The 14113-nt window shown below is 33.1% G+C and overlaps 1 protein-coding gene across 4 annotated transcripts in view; it reads right to left on the reverse strand.

Annotated features, from left to right (window-relative positions):
* The window catches only part of ABCD3 (ATP binding cassette subfamily D member 3), a 609690-nt gene that overhangs the window by 96150 nt on the left and 499427 nt on the right, over positions 1–14113 (reverse strand). The window lies entirely within an intron of this gene.

Here is a 14113-nt window from a genome sequence, read left to right on the forward strand (position 1 = left end):
TGGGGGAAGGGGTGGAGGGAGGGAGGGGAAAAATCGGAACAGAAGTGAATGCAAGGGATAATGATGTAAAAAATTACCCTGGCATGCGTTCTATCAATAAAAACTTATTTAAAAATTAATTAATTAATTAATTAATTTTAAAAAGAAAAAAGGAAAAAAAAAGAAAAAGAAAAAATCCCCAGGACCAGATGGATTTACATGTGAATTCTACCACATTTAAAGAACAATTAACTCCAATGCTATATAAACTATTTGAAAAAATAGGGATTGAAGGAATCCTACACCAAGCTCCTTTTACGACACAGATATGGTACTGATACCTAAACCAGGTAGATTGAAAACAGAGAAAGAAAATTATAGACCAATCTCCCTAATGAATATTGATGCTAAAATCTTAAATAAAATATTAGCAAAAAGATTACAGAAAATCATCCCCAGGATAATACACTATGGCCAAGTAGGATTTATACCAGGAATGCAGGGCTGGTTCAATACTAGGAAAACTATTAGCATAATTGACTATATCAATAACCAAACTAACAAAAACCATATGATCATCTCAATAGATGCAGATAATATTAATTCAACATCCATTCCTAATAAAACACTTGAGAGTATAGGAATAAATGGACTTTTCCTCAAAATAGTCAGCATCATATATTTAAAACTGTCAGTAAGCATCATATGCAATGGGGAAAAACTGGAACTTTTCCCAATAAGATCTGGAGTAAAGCAAGGTTGCCCACTATCACCATTATTATTTGATATTGTATTAGAAATGCTAGCCTCAGCAATAAGAGTCAAGAAAGATATTAAAGGAATTAGAGTAGGCAATGAGGAAACCAAACTATCACTCTTTGCAGGTGATATACTTAGAGAATCCCAGAGATTCTACTAAAAAGCTATTAGAAATAATTCATAACTTTAGCAAAGTTGCAGGATACAAAATAAATCCTCATAAATCCTCAGCATTTTTATACACTACCAACAAAATCCAACAGCAAGAAATACAAAGAGAAATTCCATTCAAAATAATTGTTGACAGCATAAAATATTTGGGAATCTATCTACCAAAGGAAAGTCGGGAATTATATGAGCAAAATTACAAAAAACTTTCCACACAAATAAAGTCAGACTTAAATAATTGGAAAAATATTAAGTGCTCTTGGATAGGCCAAGCAAATATAATAAAGATGACAATACTCCCTAAACTAATCTATTTCTTTAGTGCTATACTAATCAGACTTCCAAGAAAATATTTTAATGATCTGGAAAAAATAACAACAAAATTCATATGGAAGAATAAAAGATTGAGAATCTCAAGAGAATTAATGAAAAAAAAAATCAAATGAAGGTGGCCTAGCTGTACCTGATCTAAAACTATATTATAAAGCAGCAGTCACCAAAACCATATGGCTAAGAAATAGATTAGTTGATCAGTGGAATAGGTTAGGTTCACAAGACAAAATAGTCAACTATAGCAATCTAGTGTTTGACAAATCCAAAGATCCTAACTTTTGGGATAAGAATTCATTATTTGATAAAAACTGCTGGGATAACTGGAAATTAGTATGGCAGAAATTAGGCATGGACCCACACTTAACACTGTATACCAAGGTAAGATCAAAATGGGTCCATGATTTAGGCATAAAGAACGAGATTATAAATAAATCAGAGGAACATAGGATAGTTTATCTCTCAGACTTGTGGAGGAGGAAGAAATTTGTGACCAAAAATAAACTAGAGACCATTATTGATCACAAAATAGAAAATTTTGATTACATCAAATTAAAAAGCCTTTACACAAACAAAACTAATGCAAACAAGATTAGAAGGGAAGTAACAAACTGAGAAAACATTTTCACAGTTAAAGGTTCTGATAAAGGCCTCATTTCCAAAATATATAAAGAACTGACTCAAATTTATAAGAAATCAAGCCATTCTCCAATTGATAAATGGTCAAAGGATATGAACAGATAATTTTCAGATGATGAAATTGAAACTATTTCCACTCATATGAAAGAGTGTTCCAAATCACTATTGATCAGAGAAATGCAAATTAAGACAACTCTGAGATACCACTACACACCTGTCAGATTGGTTAAGATGACAGGAAAAAATAATGATGAATGTTGTAGGGGATGCAGGAAAACTGGGACAATGATGCATTGTTGGTGAAGTTGTGAACAAATCCAACCATTCTGGAGAGCAATCTGGAATTATACCCAAAAAATTATCAAACTCTGCATACCCTTTGATCCAGCAATGCTACTACTGGGCTTATACCCCAAAGAGATACTAAAGAAGGAAAAGGGACCTGGATGTGCCAAAATGTTTGTGGCAGCCCTGTTTGTAGTGGCCAGAAATTGGAAACTGAGTGGATGCCCATCAATTGGAGAATGGTTGGGTAAATTGTGGTATATGAATGTTATGGAATATCACTATTCTGTAAGAAATGACCAACAGCATGAATACAGAGAGGACTGGAGAGACTTACACGAACTGATGTTAAGTGAAATGAGCAGAACCAGGAGATCATTATATACTTCAACAATGATACTGTATGAGGATGTATTCTGATGGAAGTGGATTTCTTTGACAAAGAGATCTGCTTCAATTGATCAATGATGGACAGAAGCAGTTATACCCAAAGAAAGAAACACTGGGAAAGAATGTAAACTATTTGCATTTTTGTTTTTCTTCCCGGGTTATTTCTACCTTCTGTATCTAAGATATACTGTGACATATTTAACATGTATAGGACTGCTTGCCATCTGGGGGAGGGGACAGAGGAAGGGAGGGGAAAAATCGGAACAGAAATGAGGGTAAGGGATAATGTAAAAAATTACTCTAGCATGGGTTCTGTCAATAAAAAGTTATTTAAAAAAGAGAGAGAGAGAGAGAGAGAGAATCTCAAAAAATCCTACAAATATAAAGTGATGCAAAAAAAAAAAAATTAGCAGGATCAGGAGAACAATTCACATAAGTACAGCTATACTATAAAGAAAAACAATCAAAATGATGACCAATTGTATGTGATGCACAAATATATGTGTATCCACACCCACATGAATGCGTATGTGTGTATCTCTAAAGAAGACACAAAGAGCAGAATGAGACATACATTTTTGGGAATGGCCATCATGTAGATTTTGCCTAACTATACTTCCAACAAGTTCTTTTCTTCCTTCCATTCTTTCCCCCCCCTCTTCCCTTCTCCTAGTTTTTAATTGGGGAAAAGCTTAGAATAGTGGGCAGAGAAGAACAAGGGATGCCAAAGAAAAAGAGGACCATTAAAACATTCTTTTTTAATTTCCAGAATGGAAAGAAGTTCAGAATGAATCACAAAAACTATAGTTGTGAAACATGGAATTTATTATATATTTTTAAAAAACATTCCCATTTATTATTTTTAAAAATAGTTCAATTACTTAGCATTTATTACTTATTTAGCATTATTTTCTCTTTAGGTTCTTCTTCTCTCCTAAACATTTACCCACCACTTACTGAGAAGGCAAGAAACATCAATTTTACAGATGAAATCAAGTAAAATATTATTTCCACCTTAGCCATATATTTTTAAAAACAAGACAAAGAGAGAAAATTATACTGCAATTTGCACTCAGAGTTCATCATTATCCCTCTCTTCCTTTGGAAAATAGCATTTTTTCATTATAAGTCCTTTGGAAATGTCTTAAAGCATCATACTGGTCAGAGTAGCCATCATTACAACATTACTATTACTGTGCACAATGATCTCCTGGTTCTTCTCATGTCATTCTGCATCAGCTTATATAGTTTTTGAGTTGTTTTTCTGCATCCATTCTCAATATTTCCCACAGCATAATAGTATTCTATCACAATATGCCAGCACTTTTATAGCTTGTAAATAAAAAGCTATAATATAATTTTTAAAAAAGTGAAGTAATGTTTTTTAAAATATATAATAAATTCCATGTTTCACAACTATAGTTTTTGTGATTCATTCTGAACTTCTTTCCATTCTGTGCATTAAAAAAGAATGTTTTAATGGTCCTCTTTTTCTTTGGCATCCCTTGTTCTTCTCTGCCCACTATTCTAAGCTATTCCCCAATTAAAAACTAGGAGAAGGGAAGAGGGGGGGGGAAAGAATGGAAGGAAGAACTTGTTGGAAGTATAGTTAACCATTTCTCAATTAATTCCCTCAACCTCCAAAGTAACTACTGATTAGAGGAATCAAATGAAAACAACTCTAAGGTACCACCTTACACCTACTGGAAACAACAGATGCTGAAGGAGATGAGAGAAAAAGAGGCACCCTAGCTAACTGTTAGTGAGTATTCCGCTGATCCAACCATTCTGGAATACAATTTGGAACTTTATTTAAAGGGCTGGAAAACTGTGCATACTCTTTGATCCAGCAATACTACTAATAGATCTATATTCCAAAGAGATCAAAGAAAAAGGAAAAAGACTTCTATGTACAGATAATTATAGCAGTTCTTTTTGCATTGGCAAAGAATTAGAAATCAAGACGATGTTCAGTTATATATAATACCATAAGAAAACTAAATTTAAGAGCTACTGAATAGTAAAAAGAACAAAACACAATTGTCCCCAAAGTAACCACTTTATCTTCATGTGTCTCACACTAAAGAATGATAAGTGAAGTTTTGAAAAGCAGAGTACACAAATCTTAGAATAGAAAAGGCTCAGAAGCATGTGAATCTTTTTGTTGTTGGCAACTCAAAATCCAGTCAGTAGCTAAGTAAGTCTTGATGATTCCACCTCTAAAATCTTACATCCATTCATTTCTCTTTACTTATTGGCTATATTTTATTGGTTTAAGCCTTAATCCTGTCTTCCTTGGCTTATTGCCAAAGTCTGTTCCTTGGGATTCCTGCTTCTATTGTCTCTCCTCTCCAATACATACTTTATAGAATTGTCAAAATAAATATCCTATGGCACCAATGTGAACTATGGCATTCATCTGCTCAAGAGGTTCCATTGATTCCCTACAGCCTGAAGGATAAAGTACAAATCTCTCCTTGGCATTTTAAACACTTCACAATCTGCATGAAAACTACATCTCCAGTCACTATTCCCTTTCACAGGTACTAGTTTCAAGCCAAACTTAAATACTTGCTGTTCCCCTAATTCAGCATTCCATCTCACATAATAAATTGTAAACTTAAATGTACTGTATTATAAATACATCACAAATGTATAAATAATAAATAAAAAATATAAATAAATTATAAAATATAAAAATCACAATTTGATACTTGTTACAATTGTGCTATTTCAAAATATCTTACAATTATCTCTTGGGTTCTGTTCTGGGCACTCTTCTAGTAAACAATTTGAAATTATGCAAATAAAATTATTAAACTATAATCTTTGACCTAGAGAGTCTACTGCTAGTCACACTTTAAGAAGGTAAATGATAAAAAAAAAAAAAAAAGATTTCATATACATAAAAATACTTACAACAGCATCTGCAAAATCAAATAACTTTTTAAAAAGAGGGTTGATTCATTAATTGGGAAAATGACTAAACAAATGATACATGAATGTAATGGAACTTAACTGTACTATAAGATATGGTGATCATGATGAATAGATAAAGAAGACTTTAAATGAGCTGACAAAAAGTGAAGTAAGAAGAGAGATGCCCATCAATTGGAGAATGGCTGAATAAATTGTGGTTTTATGAATATTATGGAATATTATTGTTCTGTAAGAAATAAACAGCAGGAGGATTTCAGAAAGGCCTGGAGAGACTTACATGAACTGATGCTGAGTGAAATGAGCAGGATCAGGAGATCATTATATACTTCAACAACAATACTATATGATGACCAATTCTGATGGATGTGGCCCTCTTCAACAATGAGATAAATCAAATCAGTTCCAATAGAGCAGTAATGAACTGAACCAGCTACACCCAGTGAAAGAACTCTGGGAGATGCCTATGAACCACTACATAGAATTCCCAATCCCTCTATTTTTGTCCGCCTGCATTTTTGATTTCCTTCACAGGCTAATTGTACACTATTTCAAAGTCCAATTCTTTTTGTAGGCAAAATAACTGTTTGGACATGTATACATGTATACATATTATACTTCAACATATTTAATATACATTGGTCAAACTGCCATCTGGGGGAAGGGGTGGGGGGAAAAGAGGAAAAGTTGAAACAAAAGGTTTTGCAATTGTCAATGCTGAAAAAATACCCATGCATATATCTTGTAAATAAAAAGCTATAATATAATAAAAAAAAAAAAGTGAAGTAAGCAGAGTCAAGAAAATAACATATACAATGCCAACAAAAACTTTCCTTTTAAAAAAATTTAAGCTCACTTCTTAATTAATTCAAGTTTGTTACATATTTTAAATATTTTTTCACATTATTTTCCTGGCTCCATAAGGCAGGTAATTCTCTAAAGTTTTACTCCTGCTTCTCTTTTCTTTTCTCTCTAACCTCTCCCTTGGAAACTGCATTCATGCTATTGTTTGAAATATCACCTCTTTGTAGATAGCTCTCAAATCTAAATTTCCAACCCTGATTTCCAATATCTGCATTTAAAATTACCTTTAGGAGACGAATACCTCAAACTCAGTATAACCAAAGTCAAAATTATTATGTTTTCACCTAAATTTGCTTTTCCTTTTAACTATACTGTCTCTGTCAATGGTACCACTAATATACTCTTGGTCTCTCATATCTGAAACCTTGACTCTTCTCTCTTTTACTCATGTCATTTGGTTACAAAGTTTTATCCACTGTCTTTCCAATCTCTCTCCCAACCTGATTATAAACTATTGGTATTATTCTAATAACATCTTAATATTATAGTCTACCTCCTCAATCCATCCCAATTCCAACTAACCTTCATATGACCTTATTTTATCTTTTTTAGTTATCTTAGGAATCTTCAGTGGCATCCCATTCCATAAAAGAGAGGTCTAAACTCTTCTCAGTCTGGCACTTAAGGCTCACCCTGCCCAAGGGCAGTACATACTCAGCCAAATTGGAATACTTTGCCCTCCCAACATACTTTGAGCTGTCCCATCTTCAAATTTTTGCTTGTTATTTCTTACTAACTGAAAAAAATTTTTCTTTCCCCCTCTATTTTTTTTAATTTTTAAAATTATTTTTATTATTATTATTAAATTTTTACTCATCCTTCAAAACCCAACACAAATATAATGAATCCTTCCCTGATCCTTCCAATAGGTAATAAATTTTCTTTCCCTGAACTTTACACAGAACTTGTTTTCAACTCTTGAATATATCTGTCCTACATTATTTTAGGAATTAGGAACTTTAATGGAATTTTAACCAATTGATAATGACACTTCCAATACAGTTGTGCAAACAATATTATATATGTAATTAAATTTGATTTATAAGATGAGAGAGGAAGTAAAAGATGATTCAGTCATTCTGCAATTGAACAGAAAGCTAAATAGTGATGGAATACTAGAAAATGGCTGATACAACAAAGAGAGAGAGAGATATCAAAAAGAGAAACTAATTTAAATGGAAAATTAATTTAGTTTTAAATATGTTGAATATGAATTGCTGGAAGTTCTGACTCTTGGCTACAGGACAGAGATGTCTTAATAGGAAATTAGAAATTCAAATTTGGTAAGTGATCTTAAAAGCTCTAATAAGGCCTAATTCATATATAAAATTCTATTGGCTTATTATTGAAACTTGACAGAATGCAACTCTCAACTAAAATGAAGATACTTTAAGGAACATATTGTTCAAATATAACCAATTAGGTAACATTAGGCTATACTGAATAATACAATGATCTAAGTGGAAATCAATTAACCTCTTTGGAGGGAAGTAAAGTGGAAGATATTTGGAAGAAGCTCAATGGAGAGAGAAATAGAAATAATATGGTAAGAGTAAACTATAACAGAGACAAATGTGGTAAGAGTAGACTAGAAGTCTTTAAATTAGCTTAACAAACAGGATGAGGAAGTTCCAGCAAAAATCACAAAGTTGGCAGAAATCAAGTAATCATAATAGTGATGGGGACAGCAATAAAACAGACATCTGCTGGTATTTTCTCCCTCTGCTAGAAAACAGAATAACTGAAAAGTTATGTGCCTTGCTGATAAATTTATCTTTCAAAAAGCAAAAGAAAAGTAGATAACTATTATTCTGAACTTGATCATGAGCAATGAGAACAAATTGGTTATTTGGAAATGCCAAGAATTATGAGAACCTGAAAGATAAAGAGAGGAACATTTAAAATAGTTTGACAAATACCCATAGCCTTTACGAAAGCAAATTTCAAAGAGTTTGGATATAAAAAAAGCAAATTCTCTTAAATTGTTTTTAAAAAGGAAGCTCATTCAAGAATAATAGGAAAATCAAAAATAAAATTCTGGCAATGTAATTAAAATTGATTCTAATGAAGTTAAAGAGGATGGATAGAAAGCTTTACAGGGAAGTTATGGGTGAGGATGAGTAGTGAGGAAACAGCTGACAAGTGAAGATAATGCATAAGGCAAGACCCACTAAAACTGGTAAAAGCTGATGTTTCTGATGAATAATAGAGAGAAAAAGGATTTTTTTTTAAAAATCCCTTATTTTACCCTGAGAGCAAGAGTAATATTAAGGAAAGGATAAAAAACCTGCTTAGAGTTGGTAAAAAGAATATGATGTTGATACTACAAAGGCTAGTTAGATTTCCTGGTAAAATCTAGAATTGCATTATTCAAGAAATACTTTGTATGCATTTGGAACTGAATCTTATGTTGCAGAATGGGTTCCTGTTCAAGATGGCCTCTGAAGTTCCTGCTAATTCAGATTCTGCTGTAGCAATAGCAATATTTTTTATCTATATAAAACATGAAAAAGAAACTGCAGCTGAACAGAAATAAAAATCACTTACTAGCTCCTTACAGAATCAAATAAACAAGCTGGTCAAGTTAGTTTCATTATACATCCAAAAGTTCCCAAGAAAATCTTACAGACAGCTGATGAACTTGTATTCAAATAAGTGCAGAAAAAAAAAGGCTATCATTAATGTGCCATGCAGCTTAGATACCAAAATCTTTTGCAGAGAATGAGGAAATAAAAAACTTCTATATAGAATGTAATCTATCTCTAGACTAAGAGACATATCACTTAATGTTCACTGAATTCAATTAAGTATGGAAGAAAGCAAAAAAATAAATTGGAAAATATGGTTCAGGATTAAGAAAAGTCTTATCTATATTTTATCATTATCTTCTTGGTGATGGTAATGGGTCTTGGTAATACCTTCACCAAGAAGACTAAGAGGGTGATGGACATGTGTAGCAAAAAACAAAAAACCAAAGCAAAACAACAAAAAACACCCACAAAATTTAATTTTGCTGATATGCTGATAATGTTGATTAACTTAAAAGACTGAAAATGACTGGTTATTGATATGTTGTTTTCAAATCAACAGTATTAATCAGACTTTTGATTTGTTAAAGATGAAAACCAATATCAATGAGAAGGATGATGTTGAGAAGACCACAGAAAATTACTATAGTGTCAACCTTGCCTATTCAAAGAAGCCACTAAATCCAAAAAACAGGAAATGAAGAAAGAAACTAACCCCAACATATAATAAAACCATTTAACTATGGCAGTTCTATCCATGAATTGCTAAAACAGTCCAGAACTCCCTCTGAGCCAGGTAATACTTTCACTTCTTGTCAAGCAGAAAAACACTAAGAAGTAAAAAGCAACACGAGAAAAATACTAAATCATTTTATAACCTACAGAGGAACATTATGAAATACCATAAGCATTGCCATTGTATTTTTTGCTCTATACTCTCAACCATCTCTATTAGTTCTAGACCTTTTCCTTGTTGAGCTATACTTAATGGGTGTGGGAGTAAATGCCTCAGAGCTTGAAAACAAACTCCTTACTGTTCGTTAGGGTGATCTTTGTTTAAAAAAAAAAAAAATCATCCAGCTACACGCATAGATTCATAATGCCTCTCTGCCTTCCCTCTCGGGAGGGGAACTATCATGTCTTCCCGATTAACAGGGATCTAGCAATTTACAGCACATCCCAAGTTTGGGCACTACTTGTGAATGCCAACTCAAGGTATTCACTACTTTAGTGATACCCTTGTTAATGTCCACTCTGCATTCACTATTGCCAGTCTCTCTTAATTCCCAGGCCCTCAGAGAAATTTTTAGTCACCAATTTTACCACGCTTACCTCTGTCTGAGGTCTTCAGAGATCTCTGGCCATCATTTCATAGGAAGGATGATTTAAACATGATAGAGTGTTCAAGAACAGCCATGTGCAAGCGCAAGATCTTTTATTCACGTGTTCACATCCTGCCTAGCTGACCTCCTGCTGACTCCCAGTGAACACCAGATCAAAAAGAGCGACTTACTCCTCCCTACAGCTTAAAAAGGATCTATGAGGTCACACGCACAGCCAAACAAAGAAAAAGACACCTCCATTAATGATGCAGATCTCAATGTGACCAGAGTTCCCACCCCCCCAAGGCAGTCCCTACTAGTTCACAGCAGACCCACTTTGGAGGATCTCAAGCTTTAGTGTTTGTTTACTTACTATTGCACTACACGTGACTCCTCCTCCTCTGACCCTTACAGGACAGGGAGCTAAAGGTACATAAGTATCTTTAATTGAGAAAAAAATCTGGCTGCTACATAGCATTTTGACCCTTTTTCTTATTTGTAAACTACAATACTTACTAGAGATAGCACAAAAATAATCTTAAATCACATCTCTGAAGTAAAAGTAGCAATAAAAATAGCATTTCTTTTAAAATTCCTTTCCAAGTCTTAAGTTCCTTTGATATTATAATTCATATAGTAGAAGTGAAATAGTATGGGTATAAAATATCAGATCCAATCTATTAAATAACATAATCAACATATATTTCGAATGTTGTTAACAAAAATGTAACAAATCTCTGAGTATATAAGAACTTGACTCTTTTGTTTCCTAAAGATGTAGAATAAAGTGCTAGGAAATTTTAGGGAAGAAAAAAACTGATGTAATAGAATAGGTAGAACAATAAAAGATGACACTATTAGACTTTTTCCTAGAAAACTTTTCTACAATGTTTTATATGTTTACTGTTGGATTCAAAGCAAATACAAACTAGAGATAAAGGCAGAACCTGGATATGAACAATCTATATAATTTAAAAGAAAGAATATGAGAAAATAAGAGAGGGGAAAGAGAGCAAACTCTTTTTATGAAGTGCCATTTGTAAGACTTCAAAGATGAAAATGTATCAAAAAAAAAAAAAGTTCAAAAAATAAAGACTAGGAAATGATACCCAATTTGAAAACTAAATTGCCAAGAAACACTCCAATCCAAACTCAAGTTAAAAAAATAAGGTCCAGAACTAAAACAAATAAAGAAACACTGGTTATTTACATTAAACTTAAGCAACAGCAAAAAAAAATATGATAGTGGGGTAAAGGGAAGAAGAAATGCAGGACTATCCTTACAAAGAAATCAAAGAAAGAGGAAAAGAAGACAGATGTACAAAAAAATTTATAGCAACTCTTTTTATAGTGGCAGGAACTGGAAATTAATAGGAAGCCTATAAATTAGGAAATGGCCAAACACATTTATAGCACATGAATATAAGAATATTGTTGCATATTAAAAAATGATTAAAAAGGGATCATTTTAAAGAAATGTGAGAATATTTATATGGATCAAAAGACTCCTACTTCTCCTCTTTTCCTAATCTCACATCACCCCGATGTATTCTGCCACCAATATCATCTTTACCCCTGGATCACATGAAGAAAAAGTTCTCCAAGCCACGACAAATCTCTCTATATGTACAAGTGATTGATTCCATCCCAACTTCTCCAGCAGACTGCTTCCTCTATCATTTTTTCTCATTTATCTTCAATTTCTCTTTGTTTACTGGTTGCTCCCTACTACCACCAATTACTGTTACCATCCTACTGAAGGCCCTTATCACCTCAATGTGGACTACTGAAACATCTTGTTTACCATAAGTCTCTTCCCACTGTGATCCATCTCTATTCATCTGTCAAAATGATCTTACTACTGTCTATAAAAATGCCCATCCTCATAAAACTTTCCTGATCCCACCAACCTGACTACTTTTCATCCAATATCTCTCATCTCTTTAGTGAAAGAACTCTTTAAGAAAACCATTTACAATCAATTCCTCATTTCCTTTCTTTTCATTCTCTCAACACTTTTCAGTCTGGTTTCTGACTTCATCACTGAATTAAAAATGCTGTCTTTGGAAATTATCCTTTCTCCCTCTAGACTACTTCAACTGGCAATCTCATCAGCACTCATGGATTCAATTACTATTCTTATGATGATCATTCTCAAGACCACTTATTCAGCCGTAACCTCTTTGTTGACTTCCAATGTCACATCTCCAACCGTCTATGGATATCTAAATTATTCTGTATACCTCCTAAACTCATACTCTTTCTTCAAAACCTCTTCCTTCTTCTCGTCCTCCACTTTTGACACTTCTTCTTATTGTCAAGGGCACCACCATCTTCCCAATTACCCAGAGTCAAAATGTAAGTATGATTCTCAATTCCATCCCACAGCCAATCTGTTACAAAGCCCTGTCAATTTTACTTTGGCAATCTCTCCTATATACTCCTCTATTCTGCTGACACTGCTACCACCCCAGTAAAGGCCTTTATCACATCAACCTGGAATACTGAAATAACTTGCCCATCAAAAGTCTCTCCCCACTACAATCTATCCTCTATTCAGTTATCAAAGTGATCTTCCCAAAGAACAAGTCTAATCATATCATTCAACTATTCAATCAACTCCAGGGATTCTCTCACTTCTAGGATCAAATATAAAAGCTTTTGTTAGGCATTTAAAGTTATTCATAATCTACCCTCCCTTCCCTGTCTTTACATTTAAAACACACACACACACACACACACACACACACACACACACACACACACACACACACAAAATCCTCTCAGAGATGACTGGAAGTTTTCTACAATGATAATTCTAAGAAGAAAAAAATTCTTGTTTAAAGAAAATCATAATTTCACAGAGAAAACACTAAAAACTAAAAAAGACATGGAGAACAAAAAATGGATATATGCATAAATATGTGAAGATGGCTATTAAAGGTTGGAATGTTCCTGTAAAATATTAGAAAGGCTAAAATCCTAAATAAGCAGATCTTAAAAAGGAGGCTAAATAAAGAAATTGGGGAAAAGAGTAAGATGGACAACCAGATAGCACAATGGATAGAGCATCAGCTTGGAGTTAGGATCAACTGGGGCTCAAACTTAACCTCAGACATTTACTAGCTGTGTGACTCTGGGTAAGTCACTTGATTTATCCCTTTCCTTACCCCACCAAAAAAAAAAAAAAAAAAAAAGGACGACTAAACAAAAAGGACTTTTTAGATATGTTAGGGGAAAGAAAATAATAAAAGAAAAACAGAAAGTCTTCTTGGGATAAATAAAAAATAATAAATGATCCTAGAGAAGAAAAAAAACTACTTAACTCCTATATTACTCATATTCCCTTTTACAAGAAAGGTCTTCACACTAGAAAAGAGAATAAAATTGGCTAACAAGAAAGTAAAACTCAAAAGAGACGGTAAAAGACTTACTTGGCCTAAAATAGCTAAAGTCACTGGATTTAGAAAAACTACATGTGAGGAGATTGAAGAATTATAAATGTGATAGGATTGGGTGGTATCAATGAATTTCAAAACACAATGTGATATGAGAATTACGAGAGAAATATTAAGGACTTAAAAACGACATCATATTCAAAATTGATAATAAAATAAATCCTTCAAACAATATGCCAGTGAGAACAATGTCAATTTCTAGTAAAAATCACAAGAGGTAATATTAAAGGGATGGTTAGTGAGCATTTAAAAAAAGGAATCAGTGAACATTAAGAACTAGCATGGGTTCATAAAGAAGCAGTTATTTCACAAGAATTCTCATGAAAAGATAGTACCTAGATTAGAAACTGATTTGGGGTAGCTAAATTGAAAGATTGGTAATTAATGGATTGATATCAATCTGGAGGGAAATCTCCATTAGAGTTCTTGTATTTGTTCTGTTAAACACAGATGC

This window comes from Antechinus flavipes, chromosome 4 (assembly GCF_016432865.1).
Source record: "Antechinus flavipes isolate AdamAnt ecotype Samford, QLD, Australia chromosome 4, AdamAnt_v2, whole genome shotgun sequence".
Lineage (NCBI taxonomy): Eukaryota > Metazoa > Chordata > Mammalia > Dasyuromorphia > Dasyuridae > Antechinus > Antechinus flavipes.